Here is a 13130-nt window from a genome sequence, read left to right as displayed (position 1 = left end):
CATTTCTTTCTCCCTCCAAATATCTCTCATATATGTAGTATAAAGCTATTTTCCATACTTAAAGTATCACCCTGCATAATATTACAAATTTAAGCATATCAGTAATTATAAAATTACTGAACAGATTTCTCAAAAATGATGTTTATAATGACTGAATGCGAATATTTTATAATTACAATTAGTGGAAAAAAGATTCCTTTAGTACCTAAAGATAAAAACATCTGTTAATCCAAGGCATTGTAAGTATAAGTCTAGTTCTACAAATAATCAGAAGAAAATAAACTGACTCAAAAAAGATCGTCTAATAAATTATTTTATTGGTGGGTTGCTTTATTTAATTTTTCTTTTTTTTAAATTTGACTTTTCTGAAATATTTATCAATGGAACGACAGAATAGCAATAATTAGCTAGATTAAGAACAGCGAGTCCTATTTATGATTTAGAAAATCTACTTATTTCTTAATGAAATTAGGTACACAATAAGTGTCTGTAAATAAATCAGCGCCAACGTTTTTAGCATAAACATAAGTAAAGATTAACGAATAAAAATAATTTCATCCTTCCCTTTGATATATGACGTGCAACATAAAAAATTAACTTCTGTTGAAAAATAAAATTTAATTTAGTTTTACGTCATTAATTTTTGTAAATAAAATAAAACCGTTATAAATGACATAATCAAATACGTTAAAATTATTAAAACATTTTCAATAAAAAGTTTTTTTTTTTAATTTTATGGAGAAAGCCAGAGTTAATAACAGCTGATGAAATATATAACAAAATTGAATTTAAGCCTCATGTATGAAATATTCAACTGAGAAGAGAATGAAATCGAATGAGACTCAGGACGTATTAAACGACAGAGCCTCAAAAATTAATATCTAATATGCGTGGTGAAGATAGGGTGAGTCGGTTCAGCATCGGATAGATCCAGGGGGACTAATGGAATGTTAGGGGATGAACTGCGGCCTGAACGTGAGGGGACTCATTCATAACGTGTCACCTGTTTTTATACTAAACTGCATCAAACAATATTTCAATATAACATAATTGGTTTAATTTTTTTAATATAAAATAATAACGAAAATTATATTACTGTAGTATATTAATAATAAAACAAAAAAACTGTTTTTTTAGCTTAGTCATAAATGATTTAAATACATCACTCATATTTTACATTTACCACAAAAGACCATATTTAAACAACCAAAAAAATCAATATTATGCTTTTAAAAAGAATGTACATTATAATTTTCTATTTCTTGGAGCACTTCTTGCAATAAATAAGCATTTCTTAAATGTGAAATGCTTTTATTTGCCATCAATTTTATAAATTTGAATTATAAAATTTTTTTTTAAATTATTTTTTAATTTTTTGAGTGTTTTATTTTATTTTATTTTTAAGTGAAATGTATTACGTTTGAAAAAACAACACAGAATGTATAAAATGCCTTTTTTTAGGAATCGTAAAGGTTAGAAACTGCTACCTGAAAAAAAATAAGGAATGTAGAAAAACAATGAAAGAGGCTAGCATGTGCATAGTAACGGTTCTTTGGAATGGAAAATTATATGCCTTATACACTTCGAATACGGTAGATATTAATTTAACACGTCATGTATCGGAAATTTTATGGTACTCATTGTTGATTTTTTTTTTTAGATTAAAATATCAATCTTATTATTAACATATTGCGCTTAATAACTGTTTTTTAAGCTTTTGTATTGATACTTCACAGTTATTACGTCATTAAGATTATTGTTTCTTGACAGGTTTTTTTCTATGTTATTTTTATCGGAATATTATTCTTATCTTTTATTACAGTTGTATTTTCTTCTGTTATCACGTCTTTTATTTGTATAATTTTTTATTTTCTATATTTTTCCATTGTAACATTTTTAAATGTAAGTGTGGTTTCCCGATATTTAAATTAAGTTGTTAAAGATAGCTTGACTATCAACCTATTATTCAATCGCTCGTTATCTTCATTTTTTCTTTAGGGTTTCCATTCCTTTGTAAGCAACAAAGAAAGAAAACTAATTCGTTGATAAAGTAAAACTCTATAATCATGAGTTTAAAGTTGTGTTAAATTTTCTGATTTTTTATTCCTTTGCAGATATTCTTGAAAAAGTCTTACTAAAAGCTACGCTGTACTCTTATTATATATTTTTACTGAATACTTATACATTACTACCCTACCTGCCATCTTTCAATTAAAATAAAATTCTATGTATATTCATAAATAAAATTGTCCTATCGATCGATATCTTCAAATCATTGTTCAGCAATTTTATTATTCAAGTTTATTTGTAATGCTTCGCTGAAACCTGTTAAATACGAATGTAGCTTTTCTCCAATTTTCATTGTTAGAGTTTAATATTTATATAAACATTTTGCTCATGAATTCTCAAAAGTCTAGTTTTAATTTTAAAATTAGTAATTTCGAAAAATTGATTTCTAAACGCGTGCGCACATACTGGTTTTTGACTCAAAAGTTTGGTTGTGTATAGTTACCCATATATACACAACCTGTGTCTTATGTTAACTATACACCTTAGATACCAGAGACACATTCGTTTTTAAGTAAAGGAAATCTAACCTCATGATTTAGCCATGTAAAAACATCATCTCTCTCTTCCCATGTTATTTATTCGTATTGCATTTTCTTGAAGAGGAACTCATTAACTGTTCAACTGAGAAGTTTAAATAAGTAAGAAACGGAAAAGTAGAACAATTCAGGAAAAAGTAACAAAATAAAACCTTTTCTATGAAAATCCAAGTTATATCGTTTATTTCAACGACTGGCATTTATCTTCTAATGTTTATTTCAAAAAGTTTTAATTTTTTAATATATTAATTAAATGAACAAAATATTAATTCCTATTCATACATACAGAGCTAAAGTCAGAAATAAACAAAACAAAATTGAATTCTGTATCGGAATAATATGCAAAATTAAATTGTATACTAATAAATTTAAACTTCCCAAACAATCAAAATTGTATTCTTCCTAAAAATACTACCAACATTGTATCTAACTAAATAGAAAGATATCAAAATTTACCGTAAATTAAGAAAGAAACATACATAGAAGGTGATCAGAGGTTTCAGGCAGAAACATTAACATGCCATGGTAGTATAATCGCAATTTTTTCTATTACTCATGAGTTATTAGCCAGCAAATTTTGATTTTTTTGTAGAAAAATAACTTGAGGATCATATACCGCAATTAATATTGGTACATTTCAACAGGTTCATCAGCTTTGTATAATTTTTAATAACATAGAATAAATGATCAGACTTTATCATAGTAACTGTAATTGCGTATAACACTACAGTTGCTTTGAGAATAAATAAATAATTTTACACACACACCGGCAGAGGCCTAATTGCACTGATATGTTTTTTGTTGAGATGAAAAGGAGAAATGATTTTGTAGCATATGAGTAAATTTTGCCAAGAATAAAGCTGGATTCGAACACAAATATACAATAATTTTGTAGATTTACTTTATTGGTTGTAATACTTACCGGTTTATTGAGTGTGTGTGTGTGTGTGTGTGTGTGTGTGTGTGTGTGTGTGTGTGTGTGTGTGTGTGTGTGTGTGTGTGTGTGTGTGTGTGTGTGTGTGTGTGTGTGTGTGATGATAACGATCCAAAAAATCCTTCAAAACTATATGAAATGATGATTTTTGTGTGTGTTTTTTTTAAGGGTTGGTTGGTTGGTTACCTTAAAAGAATAATAATGATAATTTTTGATATTGTCGAGTTTAACTACCTATTAAATTATATGAACAAGAAAGACCTACACACACATTATATGTACATTTTTTTATTTATTACTATATTTGTCGAAATTACTTTGTAATTACTACATGCATCTTTCAAAACTTAAAAGATAAAAAAGTAAATCTTGGTGGAATCAACCCAGCACATCAACTCAAAGTACCTTACGATTTATAAAATTCCTACTGCAAGATTTATGTTATGCTATTTGATGATTTAATTATTCTGAGCAGAACACGTACGTATCGTTTGGTCATAACATAAAAGTTCGTATTCTCTATGGCTTACTTCTCAAAAGTTACATGTAATTTTCTTAATTATAACTTTGCTTCATAGTCAAAAATAATAACCATTGATTACTATTTCGCGTAAGAATTAATTAAGCTAACTTTATTTTATTGTTAGTAAAAGCTTCACTGCATTCAATTCTTTAATTTAAATGATAAGATTAAACGGTCAATATATACAATTAATTTATGTTTATCTTAAAAAACATTCCGTAAATGATTAAACATGAACCCAATTTTCAGCTATTGGGATTTTTATTGATTTTTTTCTGTTTCTCTTTATAATCCTATTTTTCTGAGCATGATTTTTGTACCAGGAAAAATTAATAGTAAAAAGACCCTTTTAAAAACAGATAGAATCAAATTTGTACTCGTATATATGACGGTACAACAAAAAAGTGATTTGCAAAAATCATCATTTTATATAGTTTTGAAGGAGTTTTTTGGATCGTTATCATCACAATCAGAGCAACGTGTGACTAATAGAAAGAATAAGGGATGCACGGAAATATATTGATGCCGAATACGACTACGGAGGTGCTTTCTATCTTCTCGCTAAAAATTAATGAAAGTAATTTTAACTTACAAAGTTTATTAGAAATTAGTCTCTAGAAAGATGTATAGATTGAACTACCTTATCAAAATTTCTTACGGAAATTCATGAAAATAACGAAGATTAAAAATAGAAACGTAAGGAAGAAATATTTTTTTTTTTAATGATAAATTGAGCAATGACAGCAAATGAAATAAAACATCGGAATATTAAATATTAATGAAATTATTAAGAACTCTACCAAATCACTTCGTAAAATATGTGTAATAGTACTCGTATAATCCATAATTTTATTTTTGATGATCCACATTTCCAAAACGATGCAAGAAATATATTTTTTCAACAAGAAGTGAAAATCCTACATCAAGCCTTTTCAAATCAGTTATGAACCGATTATTCTTCAGATGATGCCTAAAAGATGTAGCTTACGTGGTTAAAAATTGTTACCCCTAGTGTTAAACATTTTATAAGATACCTTAACAAAATTTAAAAAAATGAAAGTTATTTATAGAATATATTAAAATTAAAATAAGATTTCCACTAAATAAAAGCTGACAATACAGGTGTAGGACTTTCCCATCACACGGCTAATAAGCTGCGTTCCGGCGAAGTTCTACTACTGTGGGTTGTTCCTGATGCACGGCTTAAATAATTGTAAAATATTAATTTGAAATATCATTTTATTTAAATGTAATATTTTTTAGTGTATTTAATTCAACGATTCTTACTAAAGTTGGTGCGCGCATACTTAATTATTTACGCATTAAATACGAATTACGCATTATTTAATTCGTTGGGTGTAGCAGTACTTTCTTTCTTTTTCCTGTTTAGCCTCCGGTAATTGCCTTTCAGCTAATACTTCAAAGGATGAATGAGGATGATATGTATGAGTGTAAATGAAGTGTAGTCTTGTACAGTCTCAGTTCGACCATTCCTGAGATGTGTGGTTAATTGAAACCCAACCAACAAAGAACACCGGTATCCACGATCTAGTATTCAAATTCGTGTAAAAATAACTGACTTTACTAGGACTTGAACGCTGCAACTCTCGACTTCCAAATCAGCTGATTTGGGAAGACGCGTTCACCACTAGACCAACCCGGTGGGTTGAGTGTGGCGGTACTAGCGGCGGCGGTCGGCACTAAGTAAACTAATGTAATTTCAGAACTTACATAGAACAAATTTCGCTTGTACGGTCGGCAGACTGGTGTATTCGCGAGCTTAACGCACCAGGTACCCAGTCAAGCGGGCGATCGAGTTCAAGACCCAGCCAGACCGAGTTACCATTTTATTCTTTTATTTAATTTTACCGCTCACCTGTGACGTCACAACATAGCAGATGACTATAACAAATTTTTTTTGGGGCGTGGATGCGATTTTGCAAAAGTTTTTTTTTGGAAAATTGTTATTCTTTAATTGTTAACTAATATGCCTAAAAAAAGATGACCTTAATTAAGCGAAATCTCGAGATACTGAGGACGACATTGCTTTACAGCCTCTTCCCTTGGCCTTTTAAGTTGAAAATTTAATGCTATCAATGCCCCTTATATAGAAATAATCTGAACAAATTTGGTCAACATTGGTCCAGTAGTTCTAGAGGTATAAGGTGATTTAGAGGCCAACACCGAACACACACACATATACATATGAACATTAACATTCGGAAAATTTTCATCCGGTTTTTTGGGTTCCTTAGGTGTCAAAACGTCAACATCCGGTGAAAACCGCATATGCCCAAATTAGACCGATTACAATACTTTCCCTTCTAAAGCTGTGCGCTAGACGAGAAAATTAAAAAGGCTAACTTAGAGAACTTTGATTAGTGAAATAAAGCCAGAAATAGTACAAATGTAAGTTAACTGATGCTAGTCGTCAGAACGGATACGGCACATCGAGTGCTCAGGGCAAAAGATTTTAAAAACTATCATAATTCCAGTTTCTTTCATTCTCAGCTCAAGTATATTTCATCGTAATTGTCAAAATTTAGCGACTAGATTAAGACATATCAGCTATAAGACGTATTAAATAAGTTATAGTTATAAATTAAATAAAACATAAAGCCTATAAAAATTCTAAGAAATTGTAGAAAAAATAATTTAAAAGAATTAATATAATAAATTAATAGATTTTGGAAAAACATAAATTATGAAATAAAAATCAAAAATGTCCCTTATAAGTGAAAAAAAATCTAATATCCAACTGCACCCACATTAACGTATAATAAGGCTTTACCGTACTAAGTTTCTGAAACGAAAAACAGATTCAAATGTAGATCCTAGTTTCTGTTGTAATAACAGTCCCCTTAACGCCCCACGCGTTTGTGTTGTGGAGAGCTTCCTACTGAAGTCTGAATTTAAATGTAAATAGGTACTGACTGCACCCAGATTACTTGTAATCTGACTCCTGAGTACATTCAGGATCTGATTTCCCTTTGATTGTGCCTTTGGACTGCCCTTTAATTTCGCCACAAGTTGAACTAACCTAACACCTCCCACTAAATATACCGATCCCGTTTTGTATCTATAAAATACAAACGATTAAATTATTGTCTAAATTAACCTAATTTTTATCTAAATTAATTATCAACAAATATAAAATTAAAATAGTAATAGTAAAGAAAAATGTAAACTAAAAGGTAAGTAATTGATAAAAATTGTGTTTAAACATTTTTTAAATTAATTAGTATAAATAACAAAAATTTCTTTCATATCTTGAAAAGTAGGCCAGTTTGATAAATGAGAAAAATTACTCTACGTTAAGCATGAAAAAAAAAGCAACCTCTTAGCGAAAGAGGGTTTTGTCCATATTTTAAAATATTATTATCTACGTAATTGTTTTTCGACGTTTGAGAGCTGGGAAATTCTACAAACAAACAATTCGAAAAATCCTATTTATTCTTGTTTTTTTTTTTTTTAATGAGTTCTTAATATCAAAGAGAAGAGAACAATTTTAATTTAAAACATATAGTTAATTTTTACACCAGTTCAATTAAATATTTATATATATATATATATATATATATATATATATATATATATATATATATTTTAATTCAAATCATTTATTTTGTTATCATCTTCAATACAGCATGTATTTCTTTGTATGGAAAAGCTTCTTTATTTTTATTATATCTTCTTTTATTTCATTATATTATTTAATACCTTTTTAAAGCTTTGAAACAAAGAACAGAGAGACATTTCTTTTTTCAATACTACCACACATAATACTGATTGATAATTTCTGTGTTTTGTTCCCCGTGTGGTGACACCTTATAAAAGTAAGATTTGACAGAAGACAAGCCAAGAAGTAAAAAAAATGGCAAAATAAATGTAATGAAGAAAAAATTTATCAAATGAAGTGAGATATACAAATAATGGAGGATATTTAAAATAAAATAATGTCAAAAATTAGATTTATTTCGAGTTCCAGGGCGATCAAATTTTGTTTGTGGGATTAAATTAATTTCTTAAAACCAAACCGTGAATTATACCTGAAAAATGATAAAAAGATAATATGGTTAACTAACTGCATACATAAACAATCATTTGTTGAGCATTCTAGCTACGAAGTACCTGAATTCGTTAATATAATGTTATAGCATAAGAAGCATATGAGAAAAATAAATATCCGCTACATTTTGCTACCGACTTCCATTCTATCACAATAACATAAATTTTCTTTTAAATTTTCTCGAATTTATGATTCTGGTTACGACTTCGTATATTTATAATTAGTTTAATTAATTAATTATATTTTTATACGTTATTTTTTTTAAAGTAAACTCGACCTATTCTTGTGTATAAACATTACTTATAGACCAATAAACATACATGAATTTCAAAAAAATATAAATATAGAAAAAACAAATAACATTATAGAAAAGTGGATTATAGATCATTAAAGATTTTTAGTTAAAGACTTGTTTTGTTAATCACGTCAAGATCGGTTTATAATACATGGGATAAAGATTTCATCATCTTCAGGTTGTCGGTTATAGAATCAAGACGGGTGTTAAAATGTTTAACTAGGTACGGTATTGAACACACTTCATGGAGCGGCAGTAAAGACATTGTTTTACACGGATTGATGAAGCCTTTCTCATGCATATGCAAACAACGTTAAATAAACATCTTCAGTTTGAGACGGGGATGAACTTAAGTGAACAACGGTGCCTGTTTACAGCTTATTTAAATCAAAAATCAGAAATTATACTTAATATTTAACGGATTAAATGCTTATTTTAAATGTATTACATTAAACGTATTACTTATTTTAATAATTCATTTTTTTTCTTTTAAATGCTAATTAAACTTTTCACAATTTTTTTCGGTGAATTTAGAAACTAAAATACTGTGAAGCTGCGCATGAAATACATTTTGTGTTTTCTAATCTGATTTAGTTACTAATTTTTTTTATTTATTTATTTTTTTATTTATTTAATATTAAATGTAAAATACGTATTTATGTAAAATTTTATTTAATTTTTAACATTCATATAAAACAAAATGTGTCAGCAATGATACTGCTAAACACTCCCGGAATTTACATAGCGCTTAAAATTGAACCTTTCCCCGATAATCTTAAAAATTATTGAAACCATTTACATCTTTCTTATTTTGCAAATCATTCATTTAACAAAATGAAAAAAAAAAAAGAATTTAGTATAACAATTCCTAAATTAATTCAATTTATAATTATTTTCAAAATCTTAAATAAAACTAAAAAAAACTCAAAAAGAAGTACTTGTCTAAACTAACAAACAAAAATTTAATATTTCCTCAATCACTATGATAAAGTTTAAAATACATTCTCACCCTGAAGTACCGCTTACAACTTCGCGCCGTTTGCGCTATCTAATTTTCCCTTTACCTATTTATGTTTGTCTTTTTTCTATGCAACCAGCCCTGTACCTTACATTTGGCAGATTTCAAGCCTTTACCAAATGTTTATGTAATTTCTCTACTACTCCTCTATCTTCCGAACTTTCTTTTATGGTAATACTTTGAATTATAGGCTGTGATTAAACAATATTTAGTTTTCTCTTTCTCTATCATTATCAGCTTTAATTATTCTTGTGTAAGCATCTCTGCTTACAAATTTTCCCTGATTGATTATGTAGTAATTACACCTTATTTAGAAAAAATAAAGTTCGAGCCGTCAGGCTGAAATAGTCGAAAAATAGAAAAAAAGTTAAGGAAGGATAAGGGTTTATTTATATCTTTTGGCTTTGATAAGGTATGATAACTCTAATATTAAAGCCTCATTCACCACAAAAAATGTAATAACTTAAATCCGTAAGTTAAAAAATTATATAGAATTCTGTTTTCAATGTTGTAATTTACTCCCTAGTCATTTTATATGGAACGAAAACTTTCCAGATATTTAGAACTTCTTATTTAGAGGTAACTAATTGGAAGAATTTATTGTACTAACAGATAAAACTTATTGTTGAACAGCGATAAGGGAGTAATATTTAATAGCCTTTTTGAATTTTAAATTCGTCAAATACGTTTTTTGTGAAAGTTTTCGAAAACTGTCACAAAAAAAAATTATATTTGCTTTTTATTTAACATAAAATTGATTTTTGCGAAGGTCGAATTTTTACGCTACCTGTCTTTCTCGGGACAAATTTTTACCCTAGTCTAAATGCCATGAAAAAGCATGGTAGACGGTCCGAATGAAGACTTTAATTGATTTAGGTTATGTTTAACCTTTTACTTTTAACTTTGACTATTCAAAGTGATATTACATAGATTTTTAGTTACTCATTCTCTTACGTAACTAATTTTCTGTAGTTTCTTAAGTATTAAATTCTTTTTATTCTTACTATTTCGTTTTAAATTCAGTTACTTCTTTCAAATCTTATTTTTGTACCTAATTCCTATCTATATATACTCATGCTGATTGTTTTAAATTGAATTGCGTGTATAGTCTTAGACTTTTATTTTTGTAAACGGTATTTGAGTGTATTTTGTGGTTATTATATTAACTGTAGAGATTCTCAACTAGCAAAGGTTTAATTTATTTACACAACCTACGTAACTTGAAAAACACTAAGTCCGGTCAGAGATCGAACGCAATGTGTTATAAAACGTTTTATATTGTAAATGTCGTTAAATACCAGGTGAAATTAAAGTTTTTGTCACTTCAAAATGCACACTGAATGAAATTAAAAAAATATTAAAAACAAATATATTAAATTTAAATGGCTTATAGCTTATACGCTGAAATTCGATGATATGAAATCATAAATGTTTTATTCCAATATAAATATATTATTTAGAGAGAAGTACTCCTGTAAATAAACGTGCTGTTTTTGTTACATACTCTCAATCGTATAATAAAATACAATAACGGTACTACAGATATTTCTCGAGTGAATACATCTTTCAATGATACGTTCTAGTTTTGATGAATAAAATATTTTTACGACTTCTAAAACGTTTTCAATGCACGCATTATGTGGTCGGTACTAGGGTTTAACCTAGTTATTGCGGTATGGTAAAGGTGGAGAGCGAAATTAAAGCTCTGCAGAAAGGGATTCTATTAGTCACGGTTGTCAAAGCTTATGACGGACTGCATGGAGCAACTTTATTTCGCGGGGAAATGCCGATACAGCACCCATACTACCGACAACAGTACACCACATCGAGCCAACATAACCGACATCCATCTCTGTTAATTATGCTCGCGCTGGCATTCCACACTTTCCAAATTTTATTCACTATTCTCACCCCAACACGCCTCTACTACTTCCCATACCCTACTCGATTTGTTGCTACCACCGACGCCGCGATATCACCGAACGCTTTATATGACGCACACGTTTTGTCCGAAGCCTATCGACCGTGAAATTTGAGTGGAACAACCGCAATACAGATTTCTAGTTTTCCATAAAATTTTCACTTTCTATCGTGAAAAAAAATTACAACCTTACAAACTTAAAATAAGTAAGTTATTATAAACACGAATACCAGCCTTTTTTCTATAACAGTTCTTTGATAACGAATATTGTAATTTATAATTAATATATATTTTTTTAGTAATAATATAATGATGAAAGTATAAATAAACCTTAACCTGTAGTACGTCATTTTTAAAGCACATAATGCAATAGTTTAGATATTACATGTTTACGTGTATCCTATCTAAAATAAAACATTATTTCTTGCAGTACCATACAAAAATTAGAATGATTTCTCAAATTCAAAAATCTGATGTGGACACCACATGACTTGCTTGTACGTCTATTAAATTACATATACACTTTTTTTAAAATTAAAAGTACATAAAATTTTATTTCACTAATAACTTCTGATTTTTTTTTCATATTTTATTTTTTTATTGTTATAATTGAATTATTATTTACTGTAAATTTTTTTCCAATCAGAGGTTTGAAATTATTAATATTATTATTAATATTTTATTTAAAAAACAGTTTAAAAAAGGAAATGAAGTCGGATTCGAACCGATGTGCCTTCCCCTTGTAAGATCCAAATATTTTATTAATTAAACTTTTATTTGGCTATAAGTCTGGAAACAATTAAAATAAGTACCACTTTTGATATATCGTTGAAAAGCTCTCAATGAGGGCTTATTACTGCAGTTAAGAAAAAGTCCAAAATCCAATTTTGGGTTTTTTGGACATTTTTGTTAAAGTCGATTGCAATCAAAAGGGAAGGTGCCCAACTGGATGTTACAACAGTCCTAAATACAAAATTTCAATCTTCTACGGTCAATCGTTTTTCAGTTATGCGAAATACGTACATACGTACGTGCGTACAGACATCACGTCGAAACTAGTCAAAATGGACAACCTTACAAACATGAAATAAGTAAGTTATTATAAACATGAATACCAGCCTTTTTTTGATAACAACTCTTTGATTTATGATAAAAAATAAATAAATTAAAACTTTGATAATCAAAGTTGTTTAATTTATAATAATATATATTTTTCCGATATATATTTTTTTATAAATGCCAGAATGGCATATATAAAATAATGTACTCTAAGATAAATGTTTTGACCCTATAAAATATGCGTATAATGCTGTCCGAAATTGTTATAATTAAAAAGTATTAACTTATAGATGCGTGTAGATTAACGATTTTCTTGTTTGTGTTAAAAGAAAATTATTCCTTAAAAAATGATTACATCCACCTACGTCAAAATAGATAACAAAGCTAATTTTGCTTAAAATATAACAGTAAATCGGCGCAAGAAAAAGGTCTAATTATATTTCTCTCCGTATTATTAATAAATAAATTTATTTAAGATAAAACTGAAATATTTTACTTTACTAAACCAATATTAATAATATTGAGCTTTTCAATAATACTAGTAAGTGCTGAAATAATTTTCAATTATACTTTAAAATGTTTTTTTGTACACTTTTTAATTTTTATTTTACTATTATTTCATGTATTTATTATTTTTTTGGGCTGATATTGAATTCAATCATCTTTTCTTAAATTGTTTTTATTTATTAATTAATTTTGTGAGGC

Source organism: Lycorma delicatula, chromosome 2, assembly GCF_047948215.1.
Source record: "Lycorma delicatula isolate Av1 chromosome 2, ASM4794821v1, whole genome shotgun sequence".
NCBI classification, from domain to species: domain Eukaryota; kingdom Metazoa; phylum Arthropoda; class Insecta; order Hemiptera; family Fulgoridae; genus Lycorma; species Lycorma delicatula.
This window is presented reverse-complemented; position numbering follows the sequence as displayed.